The sequence below is a fragment of the Macaca nemestrina genome, chromosome 8 (genome assembly GCF_043159975.1).
Source record: "Macaca nemestrina isolate mMacNem1 chromosome 8, mMacNem.hap1, whole genome shotgun sequence".
In the NCBI taxonomy this organism is placed as follows: domain Eukaryota; kingdom Metazoa; phylum Chordata; class Mammalia; order Primates; family Cercopithecidae; genus Macaca; species Macaca nemestrina.
This window is the reverse complement of record NC_092132.1, coordinates 112447455-112458601: the sequence shown is the minus strand read 5'-3', so window position 1 is coordinate 112458601 and position 11147 is coordinate 112447455.

Below are 11147 nucleotides of genomic sequence, written 5' to 3'. Positions count from 1 at the left end.
TGCCTGGCCCGTCACCATGGCAACCACCCATTATTGAAAGTCAGAGCCGGTCCCCGCCTAGACGCTCTCCTCCCGGGCTCCCCTCCCCCGCCCGCCCCGCCGTATGGTGTGTGTGCCACTGGCAGCTGTTGTCAAAAGAAGGCACCTCTTTGTCTCCAGGGGATGAAAGCCATTTGGTTTCCAGCGCCACCCTTTCTCTCCTCCCGGCAACTCTTCTCCGCGCCCAGTCCCCAAGGCGCCCCTGGATGCGCGCGCTCGGCCCCGCGCCCGCCACCCGCGCTGGGTGCTGGTATCCTCCCCATCACTCAGCCCAGAGCCGTTCTGCCTCTGCCTCAAACTCTCAGAGTCCTTAGAAGTCTCACTCTCAAGATTAGTGTCCCAGCGAGGGGAATCCGCCTTGGAAATCGCGGCTTCCTTTTTGCACGCCGCTTGCTGAGTTCCAGGGCGAGCCAGATCTCCCCTCACACCCAACAGCACCACCTTCCGAAATCAGCGGCTCATTACCGCCCCGTCCCAGCGGCCGGCGCAAGAACTCCTCGCTGGACCGCATTCCAGGCTGGGCCCGGTCCTTAGAATAAGGACCAGTTGTGTGTCTCCCTGTCGCTGGCAGCGGATCATTTTCTGGTTGAAGAAAAGACAAAACGACTAGGGAAACAATAGGACCTGTATGTTTTTCACACAGTTCTCATTCGAAATGTATCATGATCATATTTTTAAAGGTCTGTGTTACCTTTCATAAATACCTAAATATGACTAACTTTCTGTTGTCTGAGGAGGAACTTGATAAACATTAAAAAGGCAAGAATATCTTTGGTGGTCATGTGTCTGGGATGTGGGGTTCACCTATCATCTGCCACAGGGATCCTAAGATGAGAACAGATGGTGTTTTCAAAACCTATCTGGAAATAAAAGAGGTTACGGTGCTGAGAGGAAGAGCAGAGTCCAAGAGGAGGGGGCTGTGAGAGGGAAACGCGGAGAGAGGATAAAGCTGGGACTTCCAGCTATTCTGTAAAGACACACTTTAGATGCTGTGCGGGTAGGAAAAATAGAGGAGTCATAAAACTTCACTGATACTGAAAAGTGTAACTACTAGAGGAAGAAATTTAAGGATAATTTGTTCAGAACTGAGACTGTATTTTCTAATAAAGTTTAAAAATAATTACCAAATGATAAACACATTTTTAAAACTTTGTAAACGCTAAAAGTATGACAAAGAAAAGCAGGTGACCAATGAGAGGTAAGTTGTTCTGGTCTTTGCGTCCAACCAATATCAGTTCCATTTGATAAACAGGATGCAGGCAAGTCTGACACACAGGAAACAAGTGTTTGCAAAGCTCAGGGGTGTGTTTCCCTCTGCGTACAAGTGTTATCTGAGTAACTATCTAGAAAATAGTAAGTATGTTACCCTGAAAACGTTTCCTGACAGTCCAACCTCTTTTCTTTTCTGATAAATTCTGGAGAAAATTCTGTCATTCTTCCATGAGATTTGATGAATATTTCTCCAGTCATTTCAAATGAGGGTTTATTATGCAGTGTCAAAATTTGAAACGCTAGTTATTTAATGTGATGGCTTTGGTATAAAGTGCGTAAGATTCTTATTATCAATTAAAAGCAATTTTCCATATCTGATGGTAATCTGTCTGATTTTTAACCAATAAATGCGTCATTTTATTTTGTTGAAGTCACACATGGAACTATGTAGAAGTGAGTGCCACAAGACTCAGGGGCCACCATGGAATGAAGACGGAGGCCAAGTAGACATTGCTCCGGAATTCTATTCCTGCGTCCTCTGGAGCACCTCTGCTTGATCTTTTTTGTTTCTTGGTTGATTGGTTGGTTTTGTTTTCAGAGATAGAGTTTTGCTCTGTTGCCCACAACAGTCATGAACTCCTGGGGTCAATCGATCCGCCCACAGCTTCCTGAGTAGTTGAGAATACAGGTGTGTGCTGTCTCACCCAGCTCTTCATCTGTTTTCTATGAAACCTTCCATTTGTCTAAAATATTTCCCTTAATTAAAATAAAAGTTGGCCAGGTGTGGTCGCTCACACCTGTAATTCCAGTACTTTGGAAGGCTGAGGCGGAAGGATCCCTTGAGCCCAGGAGTTCAGGACCAGCCTGGGCAATATGGTGAAACCCCCATCCTTTAAAATAAAAAAAATTAGCCAGGCATGGTGGTGCACACCTGTGGTGCCAGCTACTCTGAAGGCTGAGGTTGCAGGATGACTTGAGTCAAGGAGGCATAGGTTGCAGTGACCAGAGATCATGCCACTGTACTTTAAGCCTGGTCAGCAGAGCCAGACCCTCTCTTAAAAAAAAAAAAAAATGACCACTAGAATTTTAGAGTTGGGAAAGATCTTACAGATAATAGTTCAATCCTCTCATTTTAAGACCCATGAGACCCAAGGACCTCCCAAGGTAAACTCCTGAGGCCACACTGCCAGTTTGTAGCGATGACCTTGTGATTGCTTGTCATCCCCACGATGCTTTCAGACATGACCCTTACCCTGGCATCACGTACTGTACCTTGTTTTCACAATGGACATGTTTCTGTCTTGTTTTCTAACAAGATTAAATAAAAGGTGGAGCACTGTGGCTTGTGCCTGTAATCCCAACTCAGGAGGCTGAGGCTGGAAGATTGCTTGAGACCAGCAGCTCAAGGCCAGTCTCGGCAACAGAGCAAGACCCTCAAAAAAAAAAAAAAAAAAAAAAAAAATTTAAGTAAAGGCTATCTTGTGGACCTTCCTGTTTTCCAGTCCACCTTACCTAAGCCCTTCAATTCCAGACCTTAATTAAAATATTCACTCTATTCACTGATTGTAATCACACTGTTCACTCCCACTGGCTGTGGATTGCTTGTTTGTTAGTTGCCTATTGGATATCCATTCTCCTGTCTTCCTTATTCACAGAATCCATTTTGGAAGTGGCAGTGGGGGCAGTAATGTGCCCAGCTAAGAACAATCCCAGGACCTCTTTTAACATAATATTATCTGAACAAGAGAGTACTAGTGGAATTCAGGAAAAGTTCCTTAAAGGGAGCCAACTCAGTTGGCTCATGCCTATTTGCTTTTATCTTTTCTCTTTTCTGCCTGGAATATAGCTTGATGCCTGGAGCCACAGCAACAACGTTATGAGCATGAGGATGAAAGCTCCACCCCCAGGAAGGGTAGAATGACAAGCTAAGAGATGTCTGAGTCCATGATGGAAGCTGCCATTCCAGCTCTGGATTTATGAACTTCTTGACTTCTCATGATGTGGAGAGAAAACTAAACCCCTATCTTGTTTAAGCCAGTGTTATTTGGCTTTTCTGTTACATGCAGCTAAGCATAATCCCCATGGGCTCCCATTTAGGACAAGAATAAAGGAGAATTAGGGGGCCTGGCACAGTGGCTCACACCTGCAACCCTAGCACTTTGGGAGCCGAGGCAGGCAAATTGCTTGAGTCCAGTTCGAGACCAGCCTGGGCAATGTTGTGAAGCCCTGTCTCTACAAAAAAAAATAGAAAAATTAGCCAGGTATGGTGACCACACACCAGTAGTCCCAGCTGCTTGAGAGGCTGAGGTGGGAGGATCACTTAAGCCCGGGAGGTGAAGGCTGCAGCAGTGAGCCAAGATCACGCCACTGTACTCCAGCCTGGGTGAGAGTGAGACCATGTCTCAAAAAAAAAGTAGGATTAGGAATTCAGTTTTTTAAGGAAACTTATTAGTTACTCATCTAGTAGCCCGTATATACAAATCACAGGGCTATAGTATAATAATTCATTCACTTAGTCTTGTAATAAAATAATCTCTTCTCCCAACCCCCTGCCTCTGGCTACTATATGTGTATGTCTCTTGTCCAGATGCTATTATAGATCCATGTATGGTAAGAACTAAACTTTCAAGTGCGACCTTGACATTCTTGAAGATCACAGGGCCCAAAGGCTTGTGAATTCCCCTCATCTCACCAGACATCCCTGGCTAATTCTGTCAGCAGGACAAGCTGCACCCCATGCAGTTCTCAACCTATTGAGCTTCACCCTCCCATTAGCCTGTGAAATAATTCAAACAAACCAATCACATGCTCCAATGGGAACCGAGGGCCATCCTGCCCTCTTGTATTTACCAAAGCTGCCTCTCGGGGTTTGCTCTACTCCAGAATGCAGCCCCCACAGTCTGCAATCTCCTCCTCCTGCAGCTGTGAGTTTACATTGTGAATAAACTGCTGTCAACCTCATCCGTCCAGGGCCAGGTGTCATGTGTTTGGCCATCTTATACTTTTTAGGGCAGGGATCCCCCTCCTTCACCAACAGTGGAAGGTAATCACAACAGTCCATGTAAGCCACAAACATTTATTTAAAATTTTAGATTCAGGGGTGCATGTGCAGGTTTGTTACATGAATATATTGCATGATGCTGAGGCTTTAATGATCCCGTCGGCCAAGTAGTGAGCGCAGTACCCATAGGTAGTTTTTCAACCCTTGACTTCCTCCCTTTCCCCCTCTTTTGGGATCCCAGTGTTTATTGTTCCCATCTTTGTGTCTGTGTGTACCTAACATTTAGCTCCCACTTACAAGTGAAAACATGCAGTATTTGCTTTTCTGTTTCTGCATTAATTTGCTTAGGATAATGGCCTCCAGCTGCATCCATGTTGCTGCAAATGACATGATTTCACTCTGTTTTATGGCTACATAGTATTCCACGGTGTATATGTACCACATTTTCTTTATCCAATCCACCGTTGATGGGCACCTAGGTTGATTCCATGTCTTTGCTGTTGTGAATAGCACAGTGATGAACATACGGGTGCATGTGTCTTTTTGGTAGAACAATTTATTTCCTTTGGATATATGTCCAGTAATGGGATTGCTGGGTTGAATGGTAGTGCTATTTTAAGTTCTTTGAGAGATCCCCAAACTGTTTTTCACAGGGCAACAAACATTTATTGAAATATCCTGGGTGCCAGATTTATGCTAGGCAATGACTACAAAGGTGAGCAGGACAGACATAGTGCCTGCCCTCAGGGGGCATGTACTCTAGGGGGGAAGACTGACAAAGAAGAAGAGACCACAGAGAAATAAACACAGTAATTACAAGCTGTGATGGGTATTATAAAGAATAGAGACAGAATACTTAGGGTGGTAGAGGAAGAGGAAGATGGGGGGTAGATTTAGACAAGGTGCTTAATGGAAGACTTCCTGAGAAGGTACCATAAAGGAAGACTTAAAGGAAGAACAGGAGCTTCCAAGCAGAGGAAAGAGCATATTCTAGGCCCAGAGCTGAGAGTGGGGGTGAGTGGTGGAGAGATGTGGCAAGAGATTCAGCTGGAGAGATGGAGAGGACAGATAACTGGTAAAGGTAGTCGGGTGTGGTTGCATGCCTGTAGTCCCATTTACTCTGGAGGCTGAAGCGGGAGTATTGCTTGAGTCCAGGAGTTCAAGGCTGCAATAAGCTATGATCACACCACTGCACTCTAGCCTGGGCAACACAGTGAGACCCTGACTCTAAGGAAAAAAAAAAAAAAAAGAAGTAAAGGCATTTTTGATTTAATGCCATCGGAATGCATTGATGGGTTCCAAGCTGCACATAACTGTTTACAGTTTTAAAAGTTCACTTTTGCTGCTGTATAGAAAATGAATTGGAGGGGTGAGAGTAGAAATGGGAGGCCAGTACAGCAGTGATTATCATCTTTCAGGGAAGTGGTGATGGTGGCCTGGACTAGAGTGATGACATTACATCGGAGAGAGCCTGAATTCTTGATGTACATTAAAGATAGAATCCACAGGGTGTGCTTCTGATTACATGAGGGGATGAGGGTAATGGAGGACTTGAGGATGACTCATGGGTTTGAGTAGCTGGGTGGATGGTAGTATTGTTTACTATGCTGGGGAAAACAGTTAAGGTTGGAGATACATTGAGAGCTGTCATCATTAAAACAGTAGTACACTCATGAAGCCATCCAGGGAAAGCGTAGAGAAAGAACCTTGGAGCGTCTGCTAACAAGCCACAGAATAATGCCATGCCCCTGAGGCAAGAGTGTGGCCTCATGATTGGATATTCTTATGGTTAATCAGCTGGAGAAGGGACCATTTGGTGCAATAATTATGTCCCTCAGGAGACTGGAACCAGGAAGCCAGCCTGAGGCCACCAGGAGAGGGAGGCTGCTGTCTCCTTGTCAGACAGGGCTTGGATTTCAGGAACTTGAGATGGCTTCCTGGGGTTCCTGGGTGAAAGGAGGTACACAGCACCCCTGCCCCCGGAAGCAGGTGTGCATCCCATAGAGACATCTAAGATGCCAGGATTGGATCACATTTGTGAGCTACATTTTTAGTTGCATGTTACTCTTTCTGCTCACTTCCTGTTATCTTCAGGTCTTTTTTTTTTTTTTTTTTTTTGAGACTGAGTCTCGCTCTATCACACAGGCTGGAGTGCAGTGGCACGATCTTGGTTCACTGCAAACTCCGCCTCCCAGGTTCAAGCTATTCTCATGCCTCAGCCTCCCAAGTAGCTGGGATTACAAGCGGCCGCCACCATGCCCGGCTAATTTTTGTATTTTTAGTAGAAACAGGGTTTCACCATGTTGACCAGGCTGGTCTGGAACTCCTGACCTCAACTGATCCACCCACCTCTGTCTCCCAAAATGTTGGGATTACAGGCATGAGCCACTGCGCCCGGTCTATCTTCAAGTCTTTAAACAAGCTTTGGATAAATGTCCATCCTAGTTTCTGCTCTGCCATAGAAAATTAAACAAACAACAAAAAAATAGTGTGTCTAAATGCCATTGAAGAGTTAAAGGGATACTGACCTTCCCAAAACCACTATGGTGGTGGGAGCTGTAGCCAGCAGTGAGAGGTCCCTAAGGGGAAGGTGGGTCTCTTTTTCTAGAGTAGGGTGTCAGGTTCAGTTTCTCCTCTCCACATGGACGGGCTCCTTTCATGGCCAGGCTTGACGGAGCTGGTTTTGATTTTTTTTAGATGGAGTTTCCGTCTGTGGCCCAGGCTGGAGTACAGTGGCGCGATCTTGGCTCACTGCAACCTCCGCCTCCTGGGTTCAAGTGATTCTCCTGCCTCAGCCACCCCGAGTAGCTGAGACCATAGGCGCACGCCACCACGGTCAGCTAATTTTTTTTTTTTTTTTTTTTTTTTTTTTTTGGTAGAGACAAGGTTTCCCCATGTTGGCCAAGCCAGTTTCGAACTCTTGACTTCAGGTGACCCACCTGCCTCAGACTCCCAAAGTGCTGGGATTGCAGGTGTGAGCCACGCCGCCTGGCCTGGTTTTGGTAAGGGGAGCAGTCTGTTCTTTAACTCCTCCCTCCACTTGACTGTATGTTCCTTGAAGTAACATAGAGTACCACATCTTTGTACCCGCGGTGTCCAGGAGGTTGTAAGCACTCCATCACTGTTAGTTTAATAGGTGATTGTTCACTAGACAGTGTGAGACAAACACTATGGTTTCCCAAAGAGCTTAGAATCCAGATTTGGTCAGCAGATGCACACACTGATGCATGGCAGAGTGTGCCCGCTCTGTAGGCTACATGAAAGAGCCGGGAAATGCTCTTTGATCACAGAGGAGGGAAACATTACTCCCAGTGTGGGGGTATGAAGCTTCAAACAGACTTTGTGGAGGAGGAAACATATGGCTGGGCCTTGCGGGCTGGAGCGAATTTCCAAAATAGAATTAGAAAAAGACAAACATGTGCCAGGTAGAGGGCTCTGTGAGAAGTGGGGTATGAGGAGAAGGCATTCCATTGCTTCAGTGCATGACCGGTAGTGAGGTGTGTTGCAAGGAGAGCATACGTGTGAACAGGGAGGAAGTGGCAAAGCCACAGAAATGACGTTGGAGCTCTGAAAAAAATGTCTTTCTGGGTGGGCAAGGCCCCTCTTGTCTGGGACCAAAAATTAAATAGAAATAAATAAATAAATAAATAAATAAATAAATAAATAAATAAATAAATGGTTCTCAGTGAATCCTGATAGCTGGGATTGACTTTTTATGGTAGAAAAATTTCTCAGCTGTTAAACACCAGAATGGTTTGTCAGTGGCAGCTTTAGAAAATCTTTCCCTAGAGATTTTTATGCACAAAATAGACTGACTTATCGTTTGTCAATGATTTCCTGTGGCCTCTCTTAAAGTCATGGGAAAGTATTATATGAGCTCTCACATTCTATGTTACTTGATTCAATTCAACAAATACTTAAGTGTCAACCTGGCTCATGCCCCCAGGCATTGCTATATGACTGGATTCATACACCCTCCCCTCAAGGGGCCTCTCTTCCAGTGATCCCCATCTCAATGCATGATGCTTCCATCCACGTTGTTGCCTGAATTAGAAACCTACTCTGCCTCACCACCGACATTCCACTAATCCCTAATCCCTATCTTCTCTGGAAGGCATCCACTTCTCTCTAATCCCTGCCTCATGGCTCCAGGCACAAGCTCTCTCCTAGGGATTGCTGCAATTGTCTAAATGACCTCCCAGCCTCCAGGCTCAGCCTGTTCCAGTCCATCCTGCACACGTAGTCTTTCTGAATGGAAATCTGAAAGCGTGCCACTCTCCTGCTTCACGTTTCTTCAGTGGGTTCCTGGGCTTAGAGATAGAAGGTGTGGAATCTGAGCCATTCTGCTCAGATCTTCCAACGTCCTTGAATCACAGTTTTGCTGTTTGACCTTAGGCAGGTTATTTAAGCAGTCTTTGCACCTTCCTCATCTACAAAAAGGGGATCACAACAGTAATTCATTTTATAGTTGGGGGAATTACATGATTCCGGATCCTCCTCTCTTATGTGAACTCTTAAATTTGGAGAGCCCCTAGAATCTGGTTCTCTTATCTCTCCACGCTCTTTCCCTCAGTCATCGCATCAGGTCCTACTACTTTAAATATCCAGGTACTAAAAACACCCAAATTTATATCTCAAGCTCAGGCCACTCTCCTGAACCCTGGACTCATATGTCCAGTTGCCTTCTCAACATCAATTGGATAGCTAATGGAGCTCACAGATACATTGATATAGTTTGGATGTTTGTCCCCTCCAAATCTTATGTTGGAATGTGATCCCCAGTTTTGGAGGTGGGTCTAGTAGGTGTCATGGGGGTGGATCCCTTGTGAATGGCTTGGTGCCCTCCCCGTGCTAATGAGTGAGTTCTCACTCTGTTGGTTTACAAGAGAGCTGGTTGTTTAAAGGAGCCTGGCACCTCCTCTCTCTCTATCTCTCTCTCTCGCTCGCTCGCTTCTGCTTTCACCATGCAACTGCCTGCTCCCCTTTCACCTTCTGCCATAAGTGAAAGCTTCCTGAAGCCTCACTAGAAGCTGAGCAGATGCTGGTGCCACGCTTGCATAGCCTACAGAACCATGAGCAAAATAAACTTCTTTTACATTTATTATAAATTACTGAGTCTCAGATAATCCTTTATAGCAAGCTTGTCCAGCCCGAGGCCCATAGGCTGCATGCGGCCCAGGATAGCTCTGAATGCAGCCCAATAGGAACTCATAAACTCTCTTAAAACATTATCAGATTTCTTTGTGATTTTTTTTTTTTTTTTTTTTAGCTCATCAGCTATTGTTAGTGTTACTGTATTTTATGTGTGGCCCAAGACAATTATTCTTCCAAAGAGGCCCAGGGAAGCCAAAAAGATTGGACCTCCCTGCTTTATAGCAAAGCAAAATGGACTAACACATATAATAAACTTAACATGTCCAAAACCAAACTCCTGAGTTTTCTCCCTTCCAACCTGCCCTACCATAGTCTTTCTTTCTTTCTTTCTTTTTTTTTTTTTTGAGATGGAGTCTTGCTTTATTGCCCAGGCTGGAGTGCAGTGGCACAATCTCGGCTCACTGCAACTTCCGCCTTCCAGGTTTAAGCAATTCTTTTGCCTCAGCCTCCTGAGTAGCTGGAATTACAGGCACCCGCCACCACACCCGGCTAAATTTTGTATTTTTAGTAGAGATAGGGTTTCATCATGTTGGTCAAGCTGGTCTCGAACTCCTGACCTCAGGTGATCCACCTGCCTCAGCCTCCCAAAGTGCTGGAATTACAGGTGTGAGCCACCACACCTGGCCTACCCATAGTCTTTCTAGTCTCAGTTGATTAAACTATCCTTCTCCATGCTGAAGCTCAGTGGCCCTCGCTTCTCTCTTGTTCTCACTCCCCACATCCCATCCATCTGAAAATCCAGCCGGCTCCTCCTGGAGACTCATGCACAGTCCACCTCCTCCTCACCACCTCCATGGCCACAGCCTGGTCTGAGCTCCATCACCTCTCACCTGGGTCACTGAAGCGGCCTCCTCACTGGTCTCCTTGCACAGTCTTCTCAACCCAGATGACTGATAAATCAGATCCTATCATCCCTTTGTCCAAACACTCCATGGGCTCTCCATAATCTTTAAAAGAGTTTTCTAGCCCCTGTGTGATCAGGCCACCCAGCCTGTAACCTTGTCTCCTCCTTTACCCTGCGCTCATTTCACTCCAGCCACACTGTCACCCTTCCTGCTCCAGGAACTCCCCAGGAGCATTCTGGCTTTACAGGCTTTGCAGTGCCTGTTCCCTTTCCTGGAACGCTTTCCCCTGAGATCTCCCTATAGTTAACTCTCTGCCTTCTTCAAGTCTTGGCGCTAATGTCTCTTCTAAATGAGGCTTATTCTCACTACTCTCTTAAAAACTGTAATTTGCCCTCCAATCCCATAACACTCCTGATAGTTTTTTTTCTTTTTATTGCCCATGTCATCTTATAACCTACTATGTACTTTACTTATGTTTATTGATTATCTGTCTTTCCTCCACTAGAATATAAGCTTCACTATGACACGGATTTTTTTTTTTTTTTGAGACAGAGTCTCACTCTGTCGCCCAGGTTGGAGTGCAGTGGTACAATCTTGGCTCACTGCTACCTCTGCCTCCTGGGTTCAAGCGATTCTCCTGTCTCAGCCTCCTGAGTAGCTGGGACCACAGGCACGTGCCATCACACCTGGCTAATTAATTTTAGTAGAGACAGGGTTTCATCATGTTGGCCAGGCTGGTCTTGAACTCCTGATCTCAAGTGATCTACCCACCTTGGCCTCCCAAAGTGCTGGGATCACAGGCGTGAGCCACTGCGCCCAGCCCCAAGGGATTTTTGTCTTTCGTTTACTGGTGTTATGTATCCAAGCACTGGAACAGTGCCTGGCACATGGTAGCT